This window comes from Emydura macquarii, unplaced genomic scaffold (assembly GCF_026122565.2).
Source record: "Emydura macquarii macquarii isolate MOO-44397 ecotype Brisbane River unplaced genomic scaffold, CSIRO-AGI_Emac_v2 contig_295, whole genome shotgun sequence".
NCBI classification, from domain to species: domain Eukaryota; kingdom Metazoa; phylum Chordata; order Testudines; family Chelidae; genus Emydura; species Emydura macquarii.
The window spans coordinates 2,505,326-2,531,895 of NW_027130432.1; the positions used below are offsets into that span (position 1 = coordinate 2,505,326).

General features: G+C 40.4%; 1 long non-coding RNA gene across 1 annotated transcript in view; it reads right to left on the bottom strand.

The window, feature by feature from the left end:
* Window positions 1-13,821: 13,821 nt before the first annotated feature.
* Window positions 13,822-26,570, bottom strand: part of LOC137154801 (uncharacterized) — a 42,532-nt gene continuing 29,783 nt past the window's right edge. Inside the window, exon 2 of the long non-coding RNA XR_010920297.1 lies at window positions 13,822-14,561. This is a non-coding gene — a long non-coding RNA (uncharacterized lncRNA). The remainder of the gene's footprint in view (window positions 14,562-26,570) is intronic.

Consider the following 26,570-nt stretch of genomic DNA (forward strand, 5'->3'; position numbering starts at 1 on the left):
GGTGCGGCCTGAATGAAGCTCGTGCCTATAGACTCCTTCGGTTCATGGTTCCTTCTGTGTTTGGAGAATTAGGACTTTGAGTCAATCTTGTTTATTTATAAGGCATGTACAAAGAAAATACCAGACTCCATCATCAGTTTCTTATCACAACTGGAACAACCTTTAAGGCCCTGAACTTTAACTAACTGCTCAGGTCAAGAAATGGCAACAGTATTGGTACAGTCCACCATGCAGCCTGTTCTTAGATGCAACAGCGAGGGCTGCTTTTTTAAAGGAGGGTACAATGGTGTCTCCAGAAATATGCACATGCACAATGCAAACTCCAAATCTCCACTTTTGTGCCTGCATATCAAATTATAGTGTATCTGTGAATCTGCATATTCAGTGACCCACGTAGTCTACCCAAATGTGGCCTTTGGCAGCTACAGAGATGAGCACTTACTTTTGCCAATGAACTTGTACCCTGCTTTGTAAATGTGTGCTTAGTAGTCAAGCAGTTCAAACTTCCATTATAAATAAATATATTTTAATGCTCCCAGATTATAGTCTGGAGAATCTACATTTCAGTAAGGTGTAAAAGGAACCCCTATGGAAAACTTCCACTATACATTGCCTGTGTTGGGAAACAGAATTTAAGGAACGACGGTCCAGTCATTACAGGGCTAGCCTGGGACTTAGGAGGCTGGGGCTCAATTCCCTGTTCTGCCACAGACTTCCTGTGTCACCCTGGGCCACTTAGTCTCTCTGTGCCTCAGTTACCCAGCTATAAAAAGGGGGGAATAATATTTTGCTGCGCTGTTTTAAATATAAATGCCATAAGAACTGTGAGGTGTAGTAGTGCCATATAAGTGCCTGAGATACCCAACCAGTATGGCATGGAAACCTTATTTGGATATGGAATGCTTTGCAGAGAGAATTTACACTTAGGCAATGAGAGAAGAACGTTGTCTTAAATGGGGACCCTTTTGTTAACAAATCTGCGGTGCTGTTCAAATGTAGCTGCCACGTACAGTGTGGTAGACCCAAATTATCACAGGGAAATATGCATGGGGAAGAATATTTCTGAGACTAAATTAACCTGATCCCTGATTTGAATGGCTTTGTTCAGGACGAATCTTCCTCTTCAGAAATGAGATGTTTTATCCCTGCTCATTAGCAGCTCATTCTGCTAAGTTTTGGTGGAGCAGAACAACCCTCCTTAAACTAGAAAAATGTGAAAGAAGAATATTGCTAAGCTGCTAAATTAATAAAGTTCTGTCCTGCTCCAAAGCGGCCCAATCATTTACTTACTGCCACAAGCAGCAGGTCCCCAACTTACAAAGCTTCACAATGGGAAAAACCTCTCTCTTCACTTTGGCGGCACATCTGATAGCCCTTAGGCAGAAGATGGGTTTGAAAGGCAGCTAACCAGTAGCTCCACAGAATGTATGGTTCTTCAGGTAGCGCAAAGAGCCGCAGCAGATTAAAAAAATATATAGCTCCTTTTCTCTTTGCCTAAGGCAACTTCTGCTCATGTGACAAAGTGAAAGCTCAGTAGTTTTACACTTCAAAAACTATTTGATGTCTGACTTATATTCAAAGTGCACAGTAGCTCTCTGCTTCTCACTCACCTAGCTGTGTTTTAATCTCTCAAGGTACAAGCAACTCAATAACATAATAATCAAACAGAGATTGATATAGGATGTAGCAAAATAACACATCCCAGTGACTCTGCTACCACAGAGTGATAGATTCTTCAAGAAGAAAAGAATTCCCTAAGTTGCCTCCTTGTTTTTCAGGCATCTTCCAAAATGAACTTTTCCAATAGTAAAATCATTACAAAGAAGAAATCTCTCTCTAAGGGCTATCTTGAAAACAGTCTAATATAAGAAACTAATTTGAAAGGGGCCCCATAGACAGCACAGTCCTCTCCATAATCAGTTTTATATAGTGAAGACTTTGGGACAATATTTGATGCAGAGATGAATCCAAATTTAGGATGGTCAGAAATAAGGTTCTAATTTGGGGATGCTAGAAAACCCAACCCAAGTGAACTTTGAAAGCCAAACCAAAACCTTGGATCAAAACATCCTTAATTTTAGGATTAAGGATTTTAGGATATGTGTCAAATTTGTGAACTAGGTATCTAGCTGAAGATTCAAGAGTTTCCTCACACAAAAGCACCAGATTTGAACACTCCAGAATTTGAATGTTTCAAATTCAGATCTGGATTTCAAATTTTGCATGTTGGATCCATCTCTAACTTTTTTTTCAGCTACATCTCAGATTGTTCATCTACAGGGGACACATTACAAATATGTACCTTCTTATATCAGATAAATTATTTAAAATGTTGCATCCTTCCAAGAGGTCTGACTTGAATATCATTGTTACATGGAAAAGGTTGTTGTAAAAATTAAAATGAGAGAATGGAACAAACTCCAGCCCCTTCTGGGTAAAAAGCCCAGAGCATTTCACTGGGGCAGAAGAATGAGCATGTAAAACTTGTTTTTGCTCCCCAAAGGTTACTGGAATCACATAGTCTACGAAACTACGGGTAAGCATGTAACTTGCTGGCCGTTGTGTCCCCTGGTGGATGGGCTGGCATAGCAGGCTCTCCTCCTCTAATATCCCTTGCTGACAGTTGTTCCAGTCCTGCAGGGGTCTGCATCTTCTTCCAGGGGAAACCAATAGTCCAACAAAACAGGAAAGTCCAAAGTCTCATGGCCTGTGTGCCAGGCTCTTGGCTTCCATCAGGGATTCATCACTCTGGTCCTCTTTCAGTCTTTCACCATACTCCCCCTCTCAGTTTGGGGAAGCAGTAGGGAAACCCAGGTCCATCATCTCCTGGGGGTTCCAGCCCAGGGACATTGTTTAGGCATCTCAGGAATCTTCCTTCAATTCCTCACCACTTGTCTGCGTGTCATACCTTTCACTGATCTGGGAATGCCACCATGGATTTGTGGTACCTGTAAATTTCTTCCCAGCTAACTACTGAGGGGCTTCCTCAGAGCCACTCCCAATCTCTGTGTCAGTAGCTGGGCTCTATTTCAAACAGTCTGAGTGATTTCTGGTCTTATGACACAAGTTGCCCCCAGCCAGAGCTGGTAGTCTGGGGTTCCATTATTGAGAGGAAGTGGATATTTTGGAGCCACTTGGCTTTTGCTATTTAAAAAAAACAACCAGCCTCCCAGGCAACCAGGAGCTAGTTAAACACCTGAAAATCTTGGATCTTAAGAGTTTTTAAAAAGGCAAAACTTGGCTACTGTGTCAGTATTTTGCTATAATTTACGTAAAGGAGGAAGACTCCAAACTGCTGCTAGTCCACTGCTTACACTGGATAACCTTGTACATATTTTGGTCTTTGAACAATAATTTGTGGCCCCTTGAAAGTCATTGCAGGGGTGGGGGGGCAGCAAATGTCACCTTAGCCACCAGCTTCCTCCTTGGAGGTGGATTTGCAAGCTCTCTTTCACCTGGCCCCTTTTCCCCTATTAGTCCCAAGGCTCAGAGGATTCAGCGGGCCAGTCTTCCCCTGTTGAGTGATAGCCAGCAATCTACTTTCCTTCTGGGTTAGCCCTCATCTAAGCCACGTTCAGCCCTTTTAACTCCTCCCGCCAGGCTTGACATTTACTGCAGGTGTAGAAAGCTAAGGCTGATTAGGTCCACAGGCTCTTCAGGTCCAGGGTAGAGTCAGTACACCACACTCTAGATGTACAGTGATAGATTAACAAACAGATGGAACAAAACAAAACAAAATGTCCTAAACCAAAACCACATCACTAATCCCCACCAATCTCTCACTAACCAGTCAGCTTAGTAAAGGAACTTGCAAATACTTGAAAATTAGAAAATTGGGCAAAATTATCTAGTGCCTTTACTTTTCTTATAAAAAAAAGAAAGTGCAATCAATTATGTTGTATTTATAGCACCAGCTTGTAGCTGTTTGCGAGGTGACTTTGGGTAATTAATGCAGCTTATTCATTTAAAATATATGATAAAAGTCATCGTTTGTCTAGGATGGAAAATAAAATCTAATACGTTTTTCAAGATGATGTTATATAATGAACCTAATATTCATCTTTATAACAAACTGCAGAAATATTTCAAGACAACGACGTAGCTGGGGAATTATTTATCTCTGATTCTAATCAAGTGAACATTGAAAAATCATTTCTTAATTTACTTTTCATTGTACCTTTAAATGTACATAAACATTGGTTCTCTTGAAATTATTGTATTTTAATCATATTCAGTTCAATATCCTACAACAGCTGACATATTATAAATCTCAAACCTTAAACTAACATAGAACTATCAAACTTGACGATTATTCCTCATTACTTTACAGTTTCCAGGGCAGCAGGTATCACTGTAAAAAGTCAAAGGCTTAAGTACTAAAATTGCATTGGATGAAGGCAGAGGGTCAGCACAAGGGCCAAGACACTGCATAGATCTCATTCAAAAGGTGCATATGCCTTCTGACGGCTTTCTGCAGAAGGGTAAATTTCACCCAAATTTCACCCAAATATCAATATAAAATGAGGTCAAGGAAAAGGGATGGTGACACTATGGTAATGAAGATGATGAAGAAATGGTGGAATTATGAAAGGAGAAGGGCAAATTCCACTGTAGTTAATCCACCCTTTTTTCATGGGTTCAAGCTCATAGATCCAAAAATCGGCGAGTCTCTGAGTATAAGACTAGACTTGGCACAGCAAATCAGTACAGATTGAGGCTGAACTGGTTCCTCTCATGCTGTGATTTCAACAACCTGTAAATGGAACCTTACTTGGGTGTGACCCAAGCTATTGACTGAATCTAGACTTGCAGTCAGTGTTATCCCATCGAAAAACTGATTAAAAAAGAAGGGGAGAGGTTTGGTGAAAACCCCAAAATATTTAATGAAAAGAATTTGTTTTTCCCCACAAACATTTCCATTTACAGGAAAAAGTCATTTTCCACCCTATTTTCCACTCCAAAAAATGTTTGGATAGAAAAAGTTTCACCAACTTGAGTAAATAAATATTAAGCAAAAAAATTAAAATGAGCACATCAGAAAAAAATGACAGAATTTATTATTGTAAAGAGAGAAATTGTTTTACTGACCTTTCAACAAACTGTGCCAGGGAGAAAGGGCCTGATCCAGCATCAATTTGAATCAATTGAAAAACTTTCATTTGAGTTCATTGGAAGTTAGTTTAGGACTGTGGCCAGACGCTCAGCTGCATTGATTTGCACCAGCTGAAGAGCTGGCCCATCATCTGCCTTAACAAATTCCGCTGCCTCCTATTTTAATGTCTTTCTGCATTCAGTTTTTAATTGGTCCTTAGGTTTATCCATATTGCTGTGGGACACATCACAAGGAATGATCCGGCAGGTTGGGCTATCTCAGTAGGCATATTTCATAACACAGGCTCAAAACTTACCATCCTTTTATAAAATATGTGAAACATACACTCACTGGGACACCAAGGAAATCTCCACCTGGCTTTAGAAAGAGGCAGAGCCAACATTGCATTATTGCTTAGGTCACTGAGGCAGGTTTTTCAGGTCCAATCGCAAGTGTCTCCAATTCCTCTCCTCTGTGATCACACTACTAGGTAAAAAGCTGGTGTTAAGGTTTTTGGAACAGTGCATGAGCTGATATTTCTTGTATTGTATTATTAAAGTATCTATTGGAGTGAGAGGGGGAGGAAGCTTTGCAAGTATGAATGGTGTATCTTGGCCCTTTTAGCCTAACTCTGCCCTTGAATACCAATTATACAATATAGCTGGAAATTTCATTTAAATCATAACCCTGGAGCCATGCTTTACCGGTGGTTGTAAAAGCAACACCTGGCCCTTGTTTCATTGCTTTCTGGATCCTTTTCAGATTATCACCTATGACACCAGTCTGGTAAATAACTCTGTCATGTCCAAAACTTTATCGCATCTTCTTTATGCTTTGCTTAGAAATTACATATCAAGATGTATAGCATTCCATTGGTTAATTTTAGAATTTACAGAGCAGGAAACCGCAAATAATGAGCGAAGGTTTTGATGTTGCAAAATTTCCATCTGTTCTTTGGATATATAATTATATGCATGTAGCTATCCATGCACCTTCAGCAATCCATAATTGGGAGGCATTTCCTTCATTAATCACACAGGTGGTGTGTGATACTACATGTAAAACTGCTGAAGTTATGGTCAAATTTACATATTCTTACTGTGATTCATACCCTTTAAAGCATTTTAGTTTTTAGAACTTAATTTGTGCTTGAGAAGTTTGTTTTTATTACCTTTTGAATGAGTGTTTTTATATCACTAAAGTACCACAAGATGGCACTATATCAGAGCAACACTAGGACATTGGGACATCCATCCTGATTCTATTGTTTCGGTGTTCAGAGTTGGGATTGTACAATTAAGCAGCTTGGTGAGCTTCTTCAAACTCTTATAAAACTAACGGAATTATTCCAAAATTGACCCACCTCATTTACCAATCACGCAGCGAAAAGATGCCTCGTCTTTCACTAGTCCAAGTTTACTGAGATGTATAGATTCAGCCTCCTTGCACGGAGCTGGCCATGTGTCGGTGGACCATGGAGCTTTCTCAGATGCTGTCTAAGGAGACAGCAAAGGCAGGGAGCATGGGGGAAGGCACTTTGTGAGGCTTGGATGCGAGCATTTTCAGACATTCAAACCAAACCTCTGAACTGGTGGGTCAGAGTGGTGATAAAATGTGAAAGTCTAGATGCAGAAGGGCCTGGTTGCACTGTTGCTGTGCTGGAATATTTGTTTGTTTTTCTAGGAAAGAGACCTAGAGTTGACTGGGGATGAAGCTCAGAGAAGGACTTGGCCCCCAGTTGTCATCAGTTTTCATTCATGACAAAATTGTGAAATGCCTTGTAATATTTGCTACTAACAATTATTTAATTACTGTGAGTTCAAAGGAGGGAAATGACTATTAAGTGAGCGATCATGAAAAATTGCTTGTGCAGTAAAAGAAAACCCTGGTGCCAGGGAGTTTTATTCTTATTTACACTAAGGCTGAGTTACCCTAAGAAAATCCTGACTCCAGGAGCATTAAGGTAAGAATTAGACACCTCTACACTGCCAAAGTAAATGTAAATAAGAACAGGGTCCTTGGAACAAATCTGAAGTCATTCGCATGGAGAACCAGGCCTAGAGTCAGGCCCAGTGAGGCATGGGAGGGTGAGGTTTTCGGCATATTCATTTGCTAAAAACCTGAACTGGGTGGCAGTTTACATTCTTCAAAATGCCCCAAAATTGACATCCAGGTCTCAACCTGCCAACATATATGTCCAGTCGCTTATTTGCATGGAGCTTCAAGTGATTACTAAAGCCCCATCAACTGTATTTTTGCCACCTGGGTTATACTGATATTTGTGCTGCTGGTGAAAATTGTACAGCATTATTTTGCAGTCATGATCCTATTAGCCAGAGAGCGTAAGTCCCTCTCCTGGTATACTTCACTTATAGCCTAATTCTGCAAATGCCAGCCTGATTTTACACACGAGTAGTTCCATTTGAGTTGAATGAGACTACAGGGAGTAAAGTGTGTAGATTTAGTTAGGGTTGACGTGCAACATCTATTCCTATAGTTTTCCTGTTGACTGCAGGTATTCTTGCTGGAGAATGCAAGAATTTCACCTGGTTTTAAAATGTTTTCAGTATAGGACAAACCATTTCTTAGATCCACTTGATAGCCATGATTGGTCCCTTGGAGAAATCAACCAGCTTGCCTAGGAATTAAGCCATTTAAACAAAATTTGTTACTTTTTCTTCCCCTCAGTATACTTTTGGTCTTGTAGGATGAATTGGGTGGGCAGAAAGAGGATGCAACAACCTCTTTTTCCACAGAGGTAAATTCTGAATCTGTGCTGCCCCCAAAATGTATTGAGGAAATGTTGTAATAACCTTGTAAAATGTGTAAATATTGGTGATGGCAAAAATGTCAATCTGTCAGCCGAGGAAACTGCCATCTATTATACATGAAAAAACTTGAACCTTTCCTTTGTTCCTTTGACAATCAGATGAGTTTATTTGACAACACTGTCAAATATTCATCTTTCTAAATGCTGGCATGTCATATTTGTATGTGGTTTATATTGATTTTGTATTATCTATATTAATATTAATTTTCCTTAACCATCAGAAGCTAGAAAGACTAATTTGGCTTTTAGAACTTTTCCATCTATTTGTATGAATTTTGCTTTTTAATTGATCATCTTTCTCAACATAACGTATTGCCATACTTTGACTTTTGCTTCATTACTTTGCTTGCTTCCTTTGTATAGGTTAAAATCAATACCTTGAATTCCACTTGAAACATATTGGTAGCTAATGGAAATTATGGAGAATGCATATGTTGTTGTTAAAAATTGCCTTTAGATTATCAGAGAGAGCGAGAGAGAGAAAAAACGTCAATGTAGACAAAACTAAGTGACACGTTGTTATTACAACCTTCTTGTATATAATCAAATTCATAAAGATAAACACACCACCAGGACCAACGCTTCAAAATGAGCAAAATAATTATTTCACTGAAAAAACTTCATTACCAGCGTAAAAGGACTAAAACACTAAACTTGTTAAAAGGACACATCAAGGTGATATAGTACTTAGATGATATATAGACATTTGACCAGATGTTGGCATGGCACATTTCAACTAATAATATGGATTTTGTAATGAGCAGATGGCTTGAAGGACAAAGTCCAGATTATATAAAGTAGCAAAGCTCTCTTTCACATTTCAAGCATAGAAGGCTAAGAGGGCACCAAGAAGGCAACCAATGGTTGTCATTCAAGTGACAAACTTGAGACTTGCAGATGGCAAAGTTTCAATGGGTGGCCTAAAATTATCACGGCAGTCTACTAAGGGGGTGAAAAGTTTAAGGAGAGCAACTCAATTAAGGAGTTACTTATGCCATCTGAGGTTGAAGAATCAACAGTGATTCTGCATCAAGTAGATCAAAAGTGTTTTCATCAATTGAACAGTGACATGGGCTCTCGTTAATCTTGACTTAATTAATACAAAGATTTTAAAGTTTTTTAAATGTTTTTTATTTATATCTAAAGAAAATTGATAGCAATGAGACAACTGGCAAATATCCATTTCTTGGTACTATCAATGTGATGCCTCACTTTAAGCAATACAGTGTGAGCCAGGGTTGGATTTAGGGACAGATGACCCAGGCAACTGCCCTGGGTGCCAGGCTTGGGGGGGTGCTGGACTCGGGGTGCTGTTTTTGTTGTTAGCAACAAAAGGGAAAATAGAATGTTTGAAGTAAAATGTTTGAAGTATTCCATTTGTGGATTAATTTTTCACTAGCCTCCTAGAATGTTCTGCCCTTTTGTAGAATTTGTGGAACCTCCCAGACTTTCTGAGAACTACATTCTCCTCAAACATCAAAAGGAGGGGGGGCACCAAAGATGCTCTTCACTTGGGGCGCCATTTGGTTTAGGGCCAGCTTGATGTGACCCATTGCTTTTCCAGCAGTGCCATCTCAGCAAGGATGTCAGAACATCTGCAACTCAACAATTTTGTTGCTACAATGTCACATTGGAAGTACTTGTTCAAGTAGTTCATCTTATTTTTAGAGAGAGTTTAGGACTATGGAAATTTTGCTGGAAAGTATAAACTTACCCAGAGGACCTGAACAGAGTCAGGTTTGTAGAGTATACAAACAGGTCAGGCAGGAATCTGGTGTCACCATGGAGAACAGTGGCCAAAGGCAGGACTGGAAGTATTTATTTAAAAAGTAATTGCCAAGTTTGGGAGAATGTAATTGGATAAATTAAGCAAAAATGTAGCTGCAACATCACACCACCTTCTGAATGCCACAGAAGCCATTTCCACAGGACTAGAATCTATACAGCTGAAGCAGAGGCCATGGGTAGTCCCTGGTGGAAGAGATTCAATGGAATGGCACTACAGGGAGTTGGGGCACCTGAAGCCAGAGCAAGAATAGAGATCTCAGGCCTTTGCACCAGTGTCCCTGACCTCCAACTGGTCATGAGGGACTTCCTAGTTTGGGGATGTGCCCTGTAACCTTTCACTTCAGTGGGGGTGGATGCGCAAACTTTATTCACTCTGAGGGGGCAGTATTGAGGAACTCCCCATTAGGCAAGCCTCCACTGGATTTCCCTCCCATGAGCTTTTCACTGGGAGGGATGATCTTGGGTGCTAGTGATTATGGAAAATGGTGAAACATACTGTAAGGAATTGAAGGTCCAGTCCCAATTTCCACACTCCTTTCTGCAGGAGTCCCTCCCAGGCCTTCTGTATTGCATGCTTGTTCCTTCATAGTTCTACAAGTCTGGCCAACCTACCCTTTTTCAGTAAAAAGAGAATCTGACATCCCTTATTGAGCTAAGACGCTGGCTATTGGCAAATGCCAAAAAAGAGAACTGGGCTTCTTAGACGGATTAAAAGGGGCTAAACTGTGAGAAAAATGATGTTTCTTGTGCACAAAGTGTGTTTTATTTCTCTTCCATGGAAATTGCACAAAATAATCAGTGAAAAATGAGTTTTCTCTTTCTGTCTTTGGAGAAAGTGAGGCCTAACACTGATTGTTCAAATGAGGTATAACTGCTATAACTTGGGCAGGAGGGATGGGAGATCATTATAAATGAAGTAATTGCTCTTCCTCCGCTCTCCCCCCATTCCCATAAAGAGAAACAAACAGTTCCATTGTTAGAACTGCCCCTTTTTAAGGCTGTGTTTATGCCTCAAGGGATACCACCATGATAGCTGAGTATTCACCTTGCTATAGTATGCAACCTACTGATTAATCCCTGTGTAGGTGCTGAATATTGTGTGAAGTGCCTAGTAGTCAATAAAGTATTGGTCTTGTACCTGTATTTGCTATCCATGCTCAGTACGCTATAGACCACTTTGTCTGTGAGCTAGTGTGCAGTCACATATTACAAATGTTTGCTACACAGCATGCAGCTAATGCACGCCTCTTGCTGTGTAAAAGATTTGTCAGAAGCAAAATCAGGCAAGCATAAAAAAATCAGAATGGAGTCCATAAGAGGAAGAAATAGCTGATTCTGAAACCTTGTAAAGAGCTAGTAGTATTTGGTGCTCATATCCGTTCAAAGTACCTGAACTGGTCAGAGCCCCTGTTAGAAGTCGGGCTGTATAAATCTCATTATTATTCTTAATCAGTTAAAAAAAAGTATGGTCAGTAGCTAATGCTGGACATTTAATAGACCATATTCTAATAGTTATTAATGGCACTGCTCATGATGCACTAGCCGTGAAATCTTCAACCTATACAAGTCAATGGCAAAACTCTCACTGACTTTAGTTGGGCCAGGATTTCGCCCATGACATTTAGCCTACAGCTAGATATGACTCGTGGAATGTTTTAGCTATGTATACCCAATGTCCAAGTGCAATGCTTCTGGTGGCTTCGATATTTTACTATACATACTGCATATTTTTATTCATACACTCATCCTACATAAGCCTTTCTGAAGGTTAAACTAGCTCCTTTCCCATTCTTTTTTAGAACAGGTTAATCTCCATTATTATAAATATCAATACTTGCTTATATTAAAAAAATCCTCCAAACCTCTTATGCTGTAGTATTTTCAGCCTCCTGCACTTATTAAATTTGCATATTTGACCCGTGCATTATGAGTGATAAAGTGTTTTAAAATCAATTTGCAGTAACATTGTTGATTTCAGGTTTGACCTTGCAAAAAAATATATTAAAGGGGATCTGCAAAAGAAAAAAAAAGTGGTGGTGTCTGTGCCTTAGCTGAGATGTATACAAATGGCCTGACAGTTGTGGGTGGGGGGAATTGTCTTTTTAAGGATTTTTTTCTGTTTGTTTTTAATCTCAGGAATATCAATATCAATACCTTTTCACTGGAGGCCTCTGTGGAGGACAAGAAGCATGTCTGAATGCATGTAAAGAGGCTACGCTGCAGTCAAAGTGGCGGTAGTAGATGCTAGATCCAGTCAGACATCCTCTTGGATTAGTTCATCGTCCTCCTAGGAAAGGGTGCAATGACCTCCTCTTGCGGCCCCAGCCTGCTCTGCTATGACGCCGCTGTTACTGCACTCCTCACTGCTCCATTTTTAGGTAATTAGGACCAAATTTGTAAAGTATTTTGCACCCAGCGATTCCCATTGTTCGCAGTCTCTGTGTTCTCAGTGCCTTGATCTAAGCACGGGACTTGCTGCCTCCCTTTCTTTAAAATAATCCTTTTGTGTTCATCCTGCTGTGAGACAATCTAAATTATCTTCAAGTGCTGCTTGCTTACAAAATGTAGAACAAGGTAGCACATGAGGGAAATGAGAGTACTAGGTGATTTGCACATCCCTAGAGTCTGTCGTCATCTATACTCTGCCAAATGCCCAGTCTTGTATGCTCATAGTAAAGAAACATTGGGGTGACTTGCTAGAAAGTGTGGGTCTTTCTCCTCAACTCACAGCTGGTCCATATAGGAAACCAGTAAGAACAGCCTGAAAATATTTTCAACCAATGCTTTTTCATAGAAAAAATACAGTTTCATTTAAACCAACTGTTTCTCAAAATAGTTCAATCTTGATAAAATTTTGATTTTTTTCAAAGAAAATTTTCAAACAAAATTAAATCATTTCAAAGAGAGATTTTTGTTTCATTTTCATTCTCACAAACAAAAAAAAATCAATTTTTTTATTCTTATTTTCTCCTCTTTCCCACGTTCCCCACCACCACCACCACGTCCTAGGGGAAAAAAGGGGGAAAGTAAAACAAAGCAAAGTGAGGGAGAGAAAATATGAAAATTGAAATCTTATCTGGAAACCAAACAAAATATAAATTCTTCATTGGAACAAAATTTTCATTATTTCATTTTGATTTTTTGCATGAAAAAAAGTGGAAGTTTTCCATGAAAAATTTGAACAAGATCATTTTGAACTGGGTTTTTCAGCAACAGCTGGCCGCTAGAGGATCTAAATCCTGTGGCTTATGTGATGGAGATTAGTACTTTGCAGATTGATGGTCCAGGGATCAAATCTCATTCATGGCCCAACTGAAATGATGAAACACTGGATACTGAAACTTGTCTTGTGTAATACAAAGTTATTGAAACTGACCTCTATCTACCTTGCTGGCAACACTATGTCTAGCATGATTAGAACTTTAAACTGCTAACGTTGCTGGGTCTGACCAGTGTACATTTCAGATGCCCACTCAGAATTATTCTAGCACAAATTATTTATTTTGGATTTGCTGGATCGGTGTTTCTCAACCTTTTTGATACCAGGGCTTAGCTTGCTGCCTTCCTAAACTGCATCCGGGAGATCTCAGGGAGCGGTGCCACTCCACGGAGCGGTCGTCAAGAAACACTGTACTAGATAAGATAAAGGACACACTGTATTTTTAAAGCTACCATGCAGCATGTGACGTCTGGGTGAGGTAGTGAACTCCATCTTGTTTTGGGGATGCCATTTTTTTTTTCCAGAGGGCTCTACCTTGTACTGGAAGCTTCACCTTGGAGTGTGTCCCTCCTGTTGTATTGAAGCTGTAATTAGTCATATGGCTGCATTTCAGAAGCTGGCACTGAGCAATCAAGGGCCATGAATTCGGATTCTCTTTCATCTTACCAGGCCATCCACCATAACAGTAAACTCTATAGGGAAGGCAAGGGGGAAAGGAGCAGGAAGGAGCCTGGAAGTCCCCTGCAGAAGCACATGGGTGGTAGATCTGTAGTTTCTTTGGCTGGCCACCTGAGCAAAGGTGTCGAAGACCACATGGATTTGGGAATGCTCTTGGAAGGGGGAGGGCGGGGAGTGGTCAATTGCCATATGCAAAGCTAATGAGGAAGAAGGCAGAAAGGACTGCCGGCCTAGGGCTCCTGACCAAATCCAGGACCCAAAAGTGCACTGAGATCATTCTTGTGAGGCTAGGTTTGTTATTTTCAAAAGGTCTGTAACTCCCACATGTATACCTGTAATTAAGAAATTCCTAAACTAATCCTGTCTTCCTGGCTTTCCTGACAGTGTGGGTGAAGGGGCTAATCAAGAAACCACATTCCCGTGACCAGGTGGACTGTGGGAGAACATATCTAAACTGCCAGGGGCTCAGGATGAATCAGGTACTGGTTTTGGGGGGTTAGTGGCTTGAGGGGAGGCTCCCACTGCCTGAGAAATGTGTCAGACACGGGATCTGCACGGGGAAGTGCACTTGAGAGACCCCAGAGCCAGGAACAGAGACCAGCCTCTGTCCAGAGCCAGGAAGCTTAAAAGCCCCTGAGATCCAGTGGTTGGGCCCCCTCACAACAAACTGGCATCCATCCAGAGAGGGGTCGAGGGCCATATTGTGACACAGTAAATAAAGCATTTGTTTTCCCTTGAAAGACTGGAGGAATTTTTAAGAAAGAAAAAATTCAGACACTTGGAATACAAGGTTTTTCCCCACAAACAAATAGCAAAGAAATCGTCCAATAGAAAGCCTGACACAAGGGTATAGGTGGATGTGAACAGCCATGTTAAATCCTTTATCCTCCTTTTTCCTCCTCTTCTATGGCGAGGTTACATGGAGGGAGGTAGTCTTTCAGAATCAGCAGAATCTGGAAGAGTACAGAAACCAAGTTAGAATCAGTACATTTCCCATGTTCTTTGCCCTCTTCCATTCGCCATCACAACATAAGGCATGGCACAATAATAGTACAATATATTAATTAACAAAGCTAGATCACAGGATGTCCATGACAGGCGCAATGTAAGTCCTTGAACTTGGGGACTCTATAGAACTAGCACTGCTGCTGCCGCCACTAGCCACTCCAACAGAGACAGTATGGGGCAGAGCTATGGCTCACCTGTTTCCACACCAGCCAGGTTCTGGGGTCCAAACTCCTCCTGCACCCTCTGGAGCTCCCCGACTTGCTGCGCTTACTCCACAGTAAGTCTTTATACCAGCCCTAATGTGGAGCTATGACTACAGGCCACAGACAGTCCCTGCAGAGTAATTCATCTAACAGTTTAATTAACAGGCATATAGAAACGCTCTGTGGTTAAGTTGTGCCTTCACTCAGGCTGTGTCTCATTTTTTTAAGATGTTTCAACCTGTGATATAACTTTGTGCCTATATTTTTGCATGTAGAGTATGTTGCTGGTATGAAGTGTAGAGAGTGGTCCTACAAATGGGAGTTGCACACCCAAGTCAGGTTAACTGGTGGATATCTACTTGATTTGTGCACCAGGGCTTATGCATGCAAATTCTACGGGCGGTCATAAACAGAGTCCCTTTCTGAAAATTCAGCTTTTTATTTTTATCATTCAGTTATTCACGTAAGTGAGCTTCACTGCTGACTTCGTGATTCCATTTGACCAAAAGCAGGGAATTAGACTATCATTTCACATTGACAAATTGCTAGTCTCCAGCGAGATTTAGTAGGGCAAATACCCATTTCTTCCTACTATCAGAAAACTAGCCCTTGCTCATCTCCTTTTAAAAATCCTATTGCTTGTACACTTGGGTACCCTTAAATGAATCTCGGTAGCATTGGTTAAAAATGATCAAAACCAAACAGTCAGTGGGAAACTTTTACTTCTCTAAGTGCTGTTCATTTGAGCTTATGCTGCACCCTCACTTGCCCACTCAGAACTCCACATCTAAAGTCAAAGAAGGCTTTCCCTCTATTTTTTCACCTTCATGGAAGATTTTTATGCTCCAGGAGGTGTCGACTCAGTCAATGAAGCTAAATCTTTGAGTGCCAAAATCATATTCCAACCCCAGCTTGTTGTCTGAAATGAGCTTGAGCTTAGATTAGATGTTATAGGCAGCAGCAGCTCCCAATTTACTGCTGCCAAACTGATAGCGATGGCTCAAGAAATGACACGATGATGAAATCCGGATGAAAGCTGAAATTTTCTCCAGATTTAAGTACAGTCTGCCTGATTCTCCCCTTTCCCTGGCTTTACACCAGCATAACCCTCTTGTCTTCAATGGAGCTACTCTGGTTTAAATTTGGTAGAAATGAGTGCAGAATTTAGCCCATTGGAGCGGACTGTGATTATTGGCAAAAGAGCAACAGCTTGCACTATAATCCTCTGGATAGCATTCGGGCCTGAACAATTTAGAACATTTCATTTTCCATGACTGTAGCAATCCCATAGCAATAGTGATCATGTAACGGTTCTGGCCCAGATTTTGCTCTGTTATGCCAGTGTATCTAAGAGCAGAATTTGGCCTGTTGACTCCAGTGAAATTGTTCCAGGATTAAACAGGTGTAAGGGCCAAGTTACCCATCCATTGCAATTTTCTCAGGGACTCAGTTAAGCCCTTTAGCAGCATCAATCCTTAACCATAGGGGTGGGGCTACTCAGGGAGAACCAGGGTTTAAAAAGCCCACTCCTAAGCAACCCGAGGCAGCTAACAAGGGAGTTTTGTGAGGAAATTTAGAGGTGGAGTGAGAGAGTAGGGGGTAGATACACTTCATTAACAGTCTGTAAACTAAAGACAATAAACCCGCCTGATAAAAAATAACCAGTAAAAGAAAGAGCTGCAGGAGTCAAAAGAGAATGCAGGCAGAAGTCCAGCAACAGAGTAGGGGCTATCCACTTTATTGCACTAAATGCAACATGTATGATTACCTGCCTTAAGGGCTGGTGGTGTATGTGCACATTTAGCGCAAGGAACTCCTGGTCTTCAAAGACTGCATAGGAGCTTTGGAGACCAGGGTGGTTGAATTGGAGAAACTAAAAGAGACAGAGAGGTAAATAGATTAGACTTTCCGGGACACCGTAGAACAGTCCCACCCCATCATGACAGCCTTTGTCCTGTTGAGGAAGATGAAAGTCTCAGGGAAGGAGAACATCAAACTGGAGTCGAGGAAAACTATCCCATAAATGGGACCCTCCTTCCAGATGATATCATGGGATCCTCTCATGCTGAGGATGCTTCCCTGAGGGAGGGAACTTCAGTTACTAGGAAAAGACAGGCAATAGCAATGGGAGACTCAATCATTAGAAACAGATAGCTGGGTTTGTGATGACCGGGAGAGAACTGCATTGTGACTTGCCTGCCGAGTACAAAGGTTGTGAATCTCTCGAGACATCTAGATAGACTTATGTGTAGTGCTGGGGAGGAGCTGGTGGTCATGGTACATGTAGGTACCAATGACATAGGGAAGGACAGGAGAGAGGCTCTGGAGGCCAAATTTAGGCTGCTAGGTAAGAGATTGAAGCCCAGGACCTCCATGGTAGCATTCTCTGAAATGCCTCCAGTTTCACACGCAGGGCCAGTTAAACAGGCAGCACTGCAGGGTCTCAATGCGAGGATGAGACAATAGTATGGGAAGGTGGGGTTTAGATTTATTAGGAACTGGGGAACCTTTTGGGAAAGGAAAAGCCTATACAGGAAGAATGGGATGCACCTAAACCAAAATGGAACTGGATTGCTGACATGTAAAATTAAAAAGGTCATAGAGCTGGTGGAAAGCCGACAGGTGCAGGGGAGCACATGGTTTGAACATCACTTAGGGGAGGATCTATTAATGGAGATTCTCTATATCCTAGTAAGGAGGAGAGAATGGAAGAAGATAAAATATGGGTAGGATCTGATGAGAAACAGTAAAATGAAAAAGAATCCCATTCAATTACATCATGTAATGGCAGACAGCTAAAATATAACAATTTTTTTAAAGTGCTTATATACAAATGCTAGAAGTCTAAATGCTAAGATGGGTGAACTTGACTGCTTCATATTAAATGAGGATATTGATATAATAGGCATCACAGAAACTTGGTAGAATGAAGATAATGAGATGCAGTAATACCAGGGTACAAAATTAAATCGTAAGGACAGAATAGGACGTACTGGTGGGGGAGTGGCACTATGTGAAAGAAAGCATAGAGTCAAATGAAATAAAAATCTTAAGTGAACCAAACGATGTTATAGAATCTCTCTGGCTAGTAATTCCATGCTTGAATAAGAAGAATAAGGCGGTAGGGATATACTACCGACCATCTCCCCTAACTGCTTCTTTTATGTTGTTGTTTAGCCACAGTGGAACTTTTCAGGTCCTCTTACTGTGTTTTTTAATTTGAGGTATACATTTAAATTGAGCCTCTATTATGATGTCTTTAAAAAGTTTCCATGCAGCTTGCAGGATTACACTTTTGGCCCTGTACCTTTTAATTTCTGTTTAACTCACTTCCTCACTTTTGTGTAGTTCCTTTTCTGAAATTAAATGCTACCGTGGTGGGCTGCTTTGGTGTCCCCCTCCCCAGAAGGATGCAGGGATGTTACATTTTATTATGTTATGGTCACTATTACCAAATGGCTCAGCACGGACTCTGAAGCTCTTCTTTCCCCCTCCCTCCTAGGCTTCAGGGCCCGAGCTCCAGCCCAAGCCGCAGCTTCATAGCGCCGTCTATACAGCTATTTTTAGAACACATGTGTGAGCCTCACTAGCCCAAGTCTGTTAACCTGAGCTGGGAGGCTCACTCCTGCTTATTCCAAAATGCTGCACAGACCCTCAGAGACTTCAAAGAGTGGGACGCAAAGCTCCCAGGCTAATACCAAGGCACTCACCAACATACCTGTCTCAGATTCAGGCTGTGAGTAGAATTGTTACTTCCTGGATCGCCAGTCAAATATCTGAAGGAAAATCCAGTTTCAATGGTGAGGTGTTGTCCTAATATTCTCTGCACTGGCAGTGCTGAGATTTCTGTGTTTATCTAAAATCATCGTATTTATAAAATTTCCACTGTTTATTTTATCAAACTCTCTGTGCTCTCTGGTGTACAAAAGAAAAGAAAAAAACAGGCTATTTTCTTCTTCTAACCCCTAGTTCAGTGTTTCTCAAACTTGGGGTCCTGACCCAAAAAGGGGATTGCAAGACTATTGTGGAGGTAGGGGTCACGAGAGCAGCAGCTGCTGGCTGGGCTCCCAGCTCTGAAGGCAGCTGCCAGTAGTACTGCAGAAGTAAGGGTGGCATGGTGGGGGCGGGGGAGTCGTCACAGCTTGAAATATTTTCAAAGGGGGGTGTCAGCAAAAATATAGCCAAAAAAAGGTTGAGAACCCCTGCACTAGTTGGTCTTCCTTTAAGGACCTTAGAAGACATTTTTGTGTATTGTTTCCTTGCATATGTGGGTAGCTTTACTACTCCATGCCCCTCAGGACCACTTAACAACATCAGCAAAGCAATTAAGTACAGTTTTCAAGAAAATGCCAGAGGCATTACACTGTCTGGATGGGAGTCTCAGCCCAATTATTTTCATCTAGTTGTGAACTATGGAAAGTGGACTTTACTTCATTATAACTTCAGTTCCCACTGATTAAAAGTCTAGTGTGTTACAGACAGTAAGGAAAAATGAAACAATTAAACTTTCCAGCAATAAAATTGCTGCATATTCTTCAACATACGGGTTTACTTCTCTCCAGAGAAGTGATTAAAATGAACTGATTGAACTATAATTTGATTGACTGAAGAGCTTCAATCCACTGCACTAAAGCTTAAATTCCATCTTATTGCTCTATTTAACTCTGAATATAAAAAATTGCTGGCAGCCTGGCAAACCCCTTATGTAGTCAACTAATTGAAATTTCTTACAACTCAGGGTCTGCAGAGGGGTCCGTTTTCCCTTTGCTATGAGCATGTGATTCACAATGGAATTAAATACATACTGAGGAGAGAAGATGCCTAAGAAATTACATTAATCTAACTACTATCCTTAAAGAAATATTATGGAAGGACTTCTAAATTATTGAGTGTTTTGTGCCCCATTACCCAATCATTTGGGGACTTTATAAGCATGATTGTAGAGAAGGCTATTCAAAGAGACTTGAGAGGTTTTAAATTGTAACATAGGTTTGCAAAAGTTAACCTATTGGAGCAGCAAAACTGCTTATTATGAAGAGCATTCTCATACCATCAAAAGTGCAAAGATCATGCCCTCAATGTGCAAATGTAACTATGCATGTCTAACTTGTGTAGATATGTGTTGGAGGTTGCCAGATGTATATACTGGGTTGGAGACTTTTAAAGTCTCCCATTTTTCTAAGCTCTTACTACTCCCATATTGGGTGCGCAAGTGCTGTCTAGTGGATTGAGCACCGGTCTGGGAATCAGGAGACCTGGGTTTATTCCTAGCTCTGCCATTGCTAGGCTGGGTGACCTCACACAAATCGCTTCACCTTTCTGCATGTCATTTTCCCCCTCTTTGATTTCTGTGGATGAAAAGAGCTATACAAGAACTAGGTATTCTTATTAAAGAATGAAAGTCAGCTATGAGTCTGAATGTAGCAGACTGGGATGCTAATGTGGAAGCACTGGCAAACAGACACAAGGTGGCCTTTGTTTCTGTCCTATGGCTAACATGATATTTTGGTGTATAAAATGCCTAGATTAGATTTTCCCCTCTGTACATTTGAAGTGAATCACCATGCATACAATTCCTGTTGTATATTACAGATTGTATCCTCTGACTTCCCCATCCCCATTTCCCATCTTGACATAAAATACAGCATTTGAAACTGAAAGCTGTGCTGCAATAAAATTGCATCATCAAATTCTAAAGCTAAGTCTCAGCAAAGACAAGCAAAGCTGGCAATCTAATCTAGCAGTTTACTCAGTATCATGTGACGATAATGATGTATAGCATCTGGTTTAAATACTTAACCCCCATCCTTTAATGGCCAGATACAAATCCTACTGAAGTCAATAGGTGTCTTGACGTCGATGAGAACCAGACTGGAGCTAGCCATGTAAAAGATATAGAGGATATGTATATAGATGATATAAAGAAGACAACATAGCTCATTGAATGGAATGGGGCTGGGTATCAAGGCTCTCAAGCTCTTATCCCAGTTTTGTCATTGATTTGCGTGGTGTCTGGGCCATCATTGTAAAACCAGCAGAGAATCAGGCCAAAGCTGTAACTTAAATCACCATAGTATTTGGGCCAGATGTGGTCTCAGTTACAGGGTTTTACAGGGATTTCATTCATTGTTGATAGTTCATGGGATGATAATGGGTTTTTAATGTATTTTTGAAGATTAGCAGATGTCATGTTCAGACCCCCAAATCCTTGAAATGTGCACCCCAACAAGTTATTGAGGGTATTACTTGGCCCATAAATCACAATTTACACCTTGTTCCGAAGGAATACTTTTGAGAAGTGATTTTTGAAATGCTTGTAACTGGCTAGCCCAACGATTGCCCGTGACTGGTAGTTTCTTTTGTTTTCTGTTTCACTTTCATGACCATCAACGATGAAAGAAAGCATAGAATGAAGATGTGTAACAACAATAGAAATGTTTTAAAGGTAGACAAGGGCAAACTATCAACGATAAGTTTGGTGAAGTGCATCTGCAGGATGCTTGACCTAGCATTCTAGTCTTGCTCGTTGGAGACAAACGAAATAAAAGTCTAAGAATGTAAGTGCTTTATCACTTGAATCAGAAAGCCTGAATTTCCTTACAATGAACCAAAAAAGATTTACAGAACTGAAATTTCTTGTACAAAAGATGTTCAGCTTTTCAGAAGGGGAGAGAGAACTCAGCTCTTACCATACCCGTTTAAATATGAAGTCCTGAAAATGTACCCAACTTCTCAAGGACTAAGAGTAACAAACAGACAGAGCTGCAAGGTCTAAATGTGTGGATGAGTTGATCATATAAGAAGGAGGGGATTAGAATATAGTATCATGATCCAGGTGTTCACATTTGTTACTGGCTTGGTGAAATCTAATTATAGAACACAAATCAGTTTGTAGTGTCTGCTCTATTTTTGGCACTCAAAGTCATGAGCCACTCCAGACAGCGTGAACTAGAGTGCCTGGCATTAAATGAGGATATTGATAGAACAGGCATTGTGGAAACTTGCTGGAATGAGGATAATCAATGGGACATGGTAATACCAGAGTACAAAATATATGGGAATGATAGAGGAGGTTGCACTTGTGGGGGAGTGGCACTATATTTTAAAAAAAAGCATAGAGTCAAATCAGGTGAAAATCTTAAATGAATCACATTATATCACAGAATCTCTATGGATAGAAATTCTATGCTTGAATAATAAGAGTATAGCAGTAGGAATATACTATCGACAAGTATGGTGATGGTGATTGTGAAATGCTTAGGGAGGTTAGAGAGACTACAAAAATTAGAAAACACAATAAAGGTTTATTTCAACTATTCTAATATTCACTGGGTAAATGTCACCTCAGAGTGTGATCCAGAGAGAAAGTTTCTAGATGCCATAAATGAGTGCTTCTTGGAGCAATCCTGGAACTCACAAGAGGAGAGGCAGTTCTTGATTTAGTCCTAAGTGGAGCACAGAATCTGAACTGCTTGGTAAAAGTGACCATAATGTAATTAAACTAAACATCCTTGTAGGGGGAAAAATACCAAAAATAAATAAATAAATAAATAAATACCCATCACAGTAACATTTAAGTTAAAAAGAGTAACTATACCGGAATAAGAATGCTAGTTGGATAGAAATTAAAGAGAGCTGTCACAAGCATAAAATGCCTGCAAACAGCATAAAGACTACTTAAAACACTATAATAGAGACTCAGACTAAATATATACCCCAAATCGAAAAAGACAGTCGGAGGACCAAAGAATGCCACCATGACTAAACAGCAGGGTAATGGATGCCATTACAGGCAAAATATACTTCAAAATTTGGAAGTCAAATCCTAATAAGGAAAAAGGGAAGGAGCACAAACTCTGGCAAGTAAAATGTACAAATATGACAGGCCAGGAAAAAATTTGAGAAGCTACTTGCTAAAGCTGCAAGAAGTAACAGTAAAAATTATTTTAAGTACATCAGAAGCAGGAAGCCGGCAGACAGTGTGGCCACTAGACAACCAAGCAGCACTCAAGGAAGACAAGGGCATTGCAGAAAAGCTAAATGGATTCTTTGCATTGGTCTTTGCTGCAGAGGATGTGGGGGAGATAGCTCTCATGTAGGTATCTTTTTTGGGAGACAAATCTGAAGTGTTGGCTCAAATGAGGTGTCAATAGAAGAAGTTTTAGAACAAATTGATAAATTAATATGTCACCAGGACCAGATGGTAGTCACCTAAGAGTTCTGAAGGAACTCAAATACAAAATTGCAGAACTATCACTGAAATCAATGCCAATTTTTAAAAAAGTGTTCCTGGCAATTACAGGCTGCTGAGCCTAATTTAAGTACTGGGAAAATTGACAGAAATTGTATGAAAGAACAAAATTATAATAGATAAACAATTTGTTGGGGAAGAGGCAACATGGGTTTTTTAAAGGGAAATCATGCCTTTTCCAATCTTTAGAATGCTTTGACAGAGTCAGTAAGCATGTGGACAAGGGTGATCCAGGCGATATAGTGTACTTGGACTTTCAGAAAGCCTTTGACAAGGTCCCATGCCAAAGCCTTTTGAGAAAACCAAACAGCCATGAAGAAAGAGAGACAGTGCTGTCATGTATCAATAACTGGATGAAAGATAGGAAACAAAGGGTAGGAATAAATGGTCGGTTTTCAGAATGGAGAGAAATGAACAGCGAAATCCCCCAGGTGTCTGTACTGGGACCTGTGTTGTTCAACATATTCATTAATGATCTGGAAAAAGGGAGTGAACAGTGAAGTGGTAAGGTATGCAGACAATACAACATTATTCAAGATAGTTAAGTCCAAAGCACACAGAGCAGTTCCAGAAGGATCTCACAAAATTGGGTGACTGGGCAACAAAATGGCAGATGAAAGTCAATGTTGATCAGTGCAAAATGATCCACATTAGGAAAAAAATCCCAGCTATATATACACACACACACACACACACAATGATAGGGTCTAAATTAGCTGTTACCACCCAAGAGAGAAGTTAAGGAGTCACTGTGGATAGTTCTCTGAAAACTTCAACTCAGACTTCAACAGCAGTCAAAAAGGCTAACAGTATGTGAGGAACTATTAGAAAAGGGATAAAAATACAACAGAAAATGTAATGCCCATATATAAATCCATGGTGCACCTACACATTGAATACTGTGTCCAGTTTAGGTCACCCTATCTCAAAAAGTGGAATTGGAAAAAGTTCAGAGATGATCAGGGATATAGAACAACTTCCATATGAGTAGAGGCTAAAAAGATTAGGACTATTCAGTTTAGAAACAAGATAACTAAGGCGGGGGGAGTTATAAAACAGGTCTATAAAATCATGAATGGTGTGGAAAAATAAAGTGTTACTTACCCTTTTACATAATACAAAACCCCGGGGTCCCCTAGTTCATGGTAATTTCACAATGAAATAGACAGACAGCAAAATACAAACAAAAGGAAGTATTTTTTCACATAATTGACCTTGGAACTCATCACCATGGAAGTTGTAATGGCCAAAAGTATAACTGGTTTCAAAAAAGAAGTGGATACGTTTGAAGGATAGGTCCACTAATGGCTATTAGCCAAAATGATCAAGGACACAACCACATGCTTGAGATAACCCTAAACATCTGACTACCAGAAGCTGGGAGTGGAAGACAGGGTGGATCACTCCATAATTGCCCTGTTCTGTGCACTTCCCCTGAAACTCTGGTACCAACAACCATCAGAAACAGGATACTGGGCAAGATGGACCATCGTCTTTCCCAGCATTGCAGTTCTTATGTTTTTACCTACACTTATTGCCTATTTGGAGAGCTATACATTTGTGTGTGTCTTTTGCCACACTGCACAATGCAAATGTTACATGGAACTATAGGACATGTGGTGTATTCACATGGGTCTTGCTTTTTATAGACATGCACCTTGCGTACAAAAGGAAACAAATAACTTAAATACAAATTTAAGGTCTAATCCTACAGTTCTTACACAGACAAACTCCTACTGAGTTAACAGGAGTTGTATCTGCATAAGAACTACAGGATAGCGTGGTTCATTGAAAAATGACAGGCATCACTTTTTCCCTGCAGATAAATAGTTTTGTTTAGGGTCAGAATGGCATACTTTGCATGGGAGACCTGGCGTCAAAACCAGCCTCATGATTCCTCATCTTCCAAAGCTTTTGGAACTCAGCTGCATCACAGAGCGGGTGAGTTTGGCCCATGTTCTGAAATGTATTTACCATCCACCTCCCATGGAAGTGATGAGCCTAAATACCTTCGAGGATCTGGGCCTCAAGGTATAATTTTCTAAGGTACCTAAGGGTGAGATTCACAAGGGGGACTTAGGTCCCTGACTGCCACTTTAGGCACCACTTGCAGTCACTAACACTGTAGGCACCTAAGTTTCCACTGCTGAAGTCCTTGAGACACCAAGTTGACTAAGTATGTGCACAGTTCTCCTAACTCCTGACTCAGCCCAGTAGCTACCTCATACATAAGCCCCAAGGGGATTCACGGACTAGCTATAGGATTCACCTATCTCGCCTTTGAGGGCCAATCATATAGGCATGCTCTGAGCACACAAAAGATGCCAACTCAAGGAGGTGGTGCCAATGCCCTATTATAATATTTAGCCCAGTGGTTATAGCACTCTCCTGCGCTATGGGAAACCAGGTTCCAGCCGCCTTAGCGCCAGTAAATATTTAAATTTATACACCATAAAACAGCTTCGACAGGAAAGATAAATCTGCATAAAAAATATCTCATAGCCCAGTAGTTTAGACACTCTCCAGCAATGGAGGAAACTTAAGTTCAAATCCCTTCTCCACATCAGACAGAGAGGGGAACTGAACTTGGGTCTGTGTTGGTGAGAACGCCACACACAGTCCTGAACACTTAGGTTTATTATTTTCAAACCTTTATGTGAACCAAAAGCATATATTGTGATTAGACATACAGAAAAAGACAGTAATCAATTATCTTCTCCTGAGGCATAGGTGGTTCATCAGGATGGATTTTTCCTGTGGTACTCTGACTACCCCTTACCATCTACACATCCAAATGACACATTAATTAGTTTTCTTCAAATCACTAAGAATTATGACTATTGTGTGTTTTATGCAACTCATCCAATCTGCATGCTTTTGGAGGGAGGAGTGTCTTGCAAGTCAGCTGGCATGCTTTTACCATTGGCAGGTATCCCAGCTGATCTGCAAGAGTAATGGCACCTGTGTGTGGCAGAAGGGAAGGTGCATTTTTATGTCAAGCAAACGTCTTTTGCATTTTTACCATGTCTACTTATAGAGAAAAATCTGAATTTTTCCTTTTCTGCAGCTCTTTCATCTACAAAACTATAATTAGATAAATATTAAGAAATGTATACAAAGCAGTTTTATGTTTCCATAATAAAGTATTTTTCATTGCAAATTTTGTAATTCACATTAATGTTGGAAGAATTATGGGATTATTGTTTTTATTAGATAAAATATATAATAGTTTCACTATGTAATGAAACAGCATCTAAAAGGCAGACAAGACTGCATTTACTCCACACTGACAATAAAACCCATATAAACAGACACTTGACAGCTCTCTTCCTAGCAACCAAGGTCTTTTGTCAACAAAAGATCTAATTTGTTTTCTGTATCCAGATTTCTTGAATATGACCCTACAGCAGTTCAATAATGATCAGGAATCTACAGCAGGAAAAATCAGTGAAAGCTCCACCCAGTGAATAAGGCATGTCATTCATTTTCTGGAGTATTTT